Consider the following 5000-nt stretch of genomic DNA (forward strand, 5'->3'; position numbering starts at 1 on the left):
TCTTTCGCTGTGATTTTGTCAGAGTACGAAGATCGGCCGGCGCTTTTGAACTACTTGCTGCATCGGCTGTGGGTATCCGTTTATTGTTCTGCATGTATGGGTGGTTAGAGGAGGTCGGGGTCTACAATAGGGTATAAGTGTCCCGGCTGTGCGTGGTGTTTTGGCGGAGAGATGGAGCGCGCAAAACGGCAACTGCGACCTACTTTGACCGCGTGGTGCCTCGGCTGTGGGTCTCGGATCCAGGATCCACTCGGATAGGTTTGTAGAGGTGGACGTGGTCTACGATTGGGTATAAGTGTCCCGGCTGTGCGTGGTGTTTTCGCGGAGATATCCACCTCGCAAAACGGCGCTTCCGTTTAAGGAAACAGAGTTTTGGCGCTCGTCTTTCGCAGCGCAGCCCAGTAACGTCCCCTACCTTAAGAGAGTCCTCGTTACTCCCGCCGTTTACCCGCGCGATATGGATCCTGGTTCTGGATCTCGCATCCAGGATCCACTCGGATAGGTTTGTAGAGGTAGACGTATTATACAATTAGGTATGAGTATCCCGGCTGTGCGTTGTGTATTCGCGGAGATATCCATCTCGCAAAACGATATAAAAACGGCTGTGATTTTGTCAGAGTATGAAGATCGCCCGGCGCTTTTTGTCAGAGTATGAAGATCGGTCGGCGGTTTTCAAATACGTGCTGCCTCGGCTGTGGATACCCGTTTATTATTCTGCTTATATGGGTAGTTAGAGGACGTCGGGACCGTGGATTCGGTATAAGAATCCCCGCTGTGCGTTCCATTTCCGGGTAAATATGGACCGCGCAATATGGCCCCTGCGACCTACTTTGACTACATCGTGCCTCGGCTGTGGACCTCGCATCCATGATCCACTCGGATAGATTTGTAGAGGGGGACTTGGACTACAGTTAGATATAAGTGTCCCGGCTGTGCGTTGTGTATTCGCGGGGATATGGACCTCGCAAAACGGGTATTTCGTTTAAGTCTTTCGCTTTGATTTTGTCAGAGTATGAAGATCGGTCGGCTGTTTTCAAACACGCGCTGCCTCGGCTGTGGTTATCCGTTTATTATTCAGCTTACATAGTTGGTTAGAGGACGTCGGGGCCGTGTATTCAGTATAAGAATCCCCGCTGTGCGTTCTATTTCCGGGTAGATATGGCGCGCGTAATATGGTCCCTGCGACCTACTTTGACTACACCGTGCCTCGGCTGTGGACCTCGCATCCAGGATCCACTCCGATAGTTTTGTAGAGGGGGACGTGGACTACAACTGGGTATAAGTGTCCCGGCTGTGCGTTGTGTATTCGCGGAGATATGCACCTCGCAAAACGACGATTTCGTTTAAGTCTTTCGCTGTGATTTTGTCAGAGTATGAAGATCGGTCGGCTGTTTTCAAACACGCGCTGCCTCGGCTGTGGTTATCCGTTTATTATTCAGCTTACATAGTTGGTTAGAGGACGTCGGGGCCGTGTATTCAGTATAAGAATCCCCGCTGTGCGTTCTATTTCCGGGTAGATATGGCGCGCGTAATATGGTCCCTGCGACCTAATTTGACTACACCGTGCCTCGGCTGTGGACCTCGCATCCAGGATCCACTCCGATAGTTTTGTAGAGGGGGACGTGGACTACAACTGGGTATAAGTGTCCCGGCTGTGCGTTGTGTATTCGCGGAGATATGCACCTCGCAAAACGACGATTTCGTTTAAGTCTTTCGCTGTGATTTTGTCAGAGTATGAAGATCGGTCGGCTGTTTTCAAACACGCGCTGCCTCGGCTGTGGTTATCCGTTTATTATTCAGTTTACATAGTTGGTTAGAGGACGTCGGGGCCGTGTATTCAGTATAAGAATCCCCGCTGTGCGTTCTATTTCCGGGTAGATATGGCGCGCGTAATGTGGTCCCTGCGACCTACTTTGACTACACCGTGCCTCGGCTGTGGAGGTCGCATCCATGATCCACTCGGATAGGTTTGTAGAGGTGGATGTGGTCTACGATCGGGTATAAGTGTCCCGGCTGTGCGTTGTGTATTCGCGGGGATATGGACCTCGCAAAACGGGTATTTCGTTTAAGTCTTTCGCTTTGATTTTGTCAGAGTATGAAGATCGGTCGGCGGTTTTCAAATACGCGCTGTATCGGCTGTGTGTATCCGTTTATAGGAGTGTCTAGATGGGTGGTTAGAGGACTTCCAGCTTGACAACTGGGCATGAGTATCCCCGCTGTGCGTTCTATTTCCGGGTAGATATGGCGCGCGTAATATGGTCCCTGCGACCTACTTTGACCGCGTCGTGCCTCGGCTGTGAGTGTCCGATTGTGGATCACCCTCCACATGTCTTTAGAGGTTGACGGTGGCTACACGTCGGCATAGGTGTCCCGGCTGTGCGTTGTGTATTCGCGGGGATATGGACCGCGCAAGACGGCGATTTGGTTTAAGGAAACAGAGTATTGGCGCTATCGCTGTGATTTTGTCAGAGTATGAAGATCGGTCGGCGGTTTTCAAATACGTGCTGCCTCGGCTGTGGGTACCCGTTTATTATTCTGCTTATATGGGTAGTTAGAGGACGTCGGGACCGTGTATTCAAAATAAGAATCCCCGCTGTGCGTTCCATTTCCGGGTAGATATGGCGCGCGTAATAGGGCCCCTGCGACCTACTTTGACCGCGTGGTGCCTCGGCTGTGGACCTCGCATCCAGGATCCACTCGGATAGGTTTGTAGAAGTGGACTTGGACTACAATTAGATATGAGGTTCCCGGCTGTGCGTTGTGTTTTCGCGGAGATATGGACCGCGCAAAACGGGTATTTGGTTTAAGGATTTTTCGCTGTGATTTTGTCAGAGTATGAAGATCGATCGGCGGTTTTCAAACACGCGCTGCATCGGCTGTGTGTATCCGTTTATTATTCATCTTATATGGGTGGTTAGAGGACTTCCAGCTCGACAACTGGGCATGAGTATCCCCGCTGTGCGTTCTATTTCCGGGTAGATATGGCGCGCGTAATATGGTCCCTGCGACCTACTTTGACCGACTCGTGCCTCGGCTGTGGAGGTCGCATCCAGGATCCACTCGGATGTGTTTGTAGAGGGGGACTTGGACTACAATTAGATATGAGTGTCCCGGCTGTGCGTTGTGTTTTCGCGGAGATATGGACCGCGCAAAACGGGTATTTCGTTTAAGGACATAGAGTTTTTCGCTCGGGTTTTAAAGCCGTGATAGGGGCGAAGCGCTGAAGGTTCCAGCGCTTCTGTACTTCGCCTATTACGGCTGTGACCCATTTTGGTAGGGGGTAACCAAGCCACCTTGCACACAATGATAGGAACAGACTACCCAGTGTATACTAGGGGATAGGAGCGAAGCGCTGAAGGGTCCAGCGCTTCTGGCGGTTCCCCTATGCTACAGCCGTAGTAGGGGATATGAGCGAAGCGCTGAAGGGTCCAGCGCTTCTGGCGGTTCCCCTATGTTACAGCCGTAGTAGGGACGAAGCGCTGAAGGGTCCAGCGCTTCTGGCGGTTCCCCTATGCTACAGCCGTAGTAGGGGATATGAGCGAAGCGCTGAAGGGTCCAGCGCTTCTGGCGGTTCCCCTATGTTACAGCCGTAGTAGGGACGAAGCGCTGAAGGGTCCAGCGCTTCTGGCGGTTCCCCTATGCTACAGCCGTAGTAGGGGATATGAGCGAAGCGCTGAAGGGTCCAGCGCTTCTGGCGGTCCCCCTATGCTACAGCCGTAGTAGGGGATATGAGCGAAGCGCTGAAGGGTCCAGCGCTTCTGGCGGTTCCCCTATGTTACAGCCGTAGTAGGGACGAAGCGCTGAAGGGTCCAGCGCTTCTGGCGGTTCCCCTATGCTACAGCCGTAGTAGGGGATATGAGCGAAGCGCTGAAGGGTCCAGCGCTTCTGGCGGTCCCCCTATGCTACAGCCGTAGTAGGGGATATGAGCGAAGCGCTGAAGGGTCCAGCGCTTCTGGCGGTCCCCCTATGCTACAGCCGTAGTAGGGGATATGAGCGAAGCGCTGAAGGGTCCAGCGCTTCTGGCGGTCCCCCTATGCTACAGCCGTAGTAGGGGATATGAGCGAAGCGCTGAAGGGTCCAGCGCTTCTGGCGGTCCCCCTATGCTACAGCCGTAGTAGGGGATAGGAGCGAAGCGCTGAAGGGTCCAGCGCTTCTGGCGGTCCCCCTATGCTACAGCCGTAGTAGGGGATATGAGCGAAGCGCTGAAGGGTCCAGCGCTTCTGGCGGTCCCCCTATGCTACAGCCGTAGTAGGGGATATGAGCGAAGCGCTGAAGGGTCCAGCGCTTCTGGCGGTCCCCCTATGCTACAGCCGTAGTAGGGGATATGAGCGAAGCGCTGAAGGGTCCAGCGCTTCTGGCGGTCCCCCTATGCTACAGCCGTAGTAGGGGATATGAGCGAAGCGCTGAAGGGTCCAGCGCTTCTGGCGGTCCCCCTATGCTACAGCCGTAGTAGGGGATAGGAGCGAAGCGCTGAAGGGTCCAGCGCTTCTGGCGGTTCCCCTATGCTACAGCCGTAGTAGGGGATAGGAGCGAAGCGCTGAAGGGTCCAGCGCTTCTGGCGGTCCCCCTATGCTACAGCCGTAGTAGGGGATATGAGCGAAGCGCTGAAGGGTCCAGCGCTTCTGGCGGTCCCCCTATGCTACAGCCGTAGTAGGGGATATGAGCGAAGCGCTGAAGGGTCCAGCGCTTCTGGCGGTCCCCCTATGCTACAGCCGTAGTAGGGGATAGGAGCGAAGCGCTGAAGGGTCCAGCGCTTCTGGCGGTTCCCCTATGCTACAGCCGTAGTAGGGGATAGGAGCGAAGCGCTGAAGGGTCCAGCGCTTCTGGCGGTTCCCCTATGCTACAGCCGTAGTAGGGGATAGGAGCGAAGCGCTGAAGGGTCCAGCGCTTCTGGCGGTTCCCCTATGCTACAGCCGTAGTAGGGGATATGAGCGAAGCGCTGAAGGGTCCAGCGCTTCTGGCGGTCCCCCTATGCTACAGCCGTAGTAGGGGATATGAGC

The sequence above is a fragment of the Anarhichas minor genome, unplaced genomic scaffold (assembly GCF_050575085.1).
Source record: "Anarhichas minor isolate MPS153535 unplaced genomic scaffold, ASM5057508v1 ptg000144l, whole genome shotgun sequence".
NCBI classification, from domain to species: Eukaryota; Metazoa; Chordata; class Actinopteri; order Perciformes; family Anarhichadidae; genus Anarhichas; species Anarhichas minor.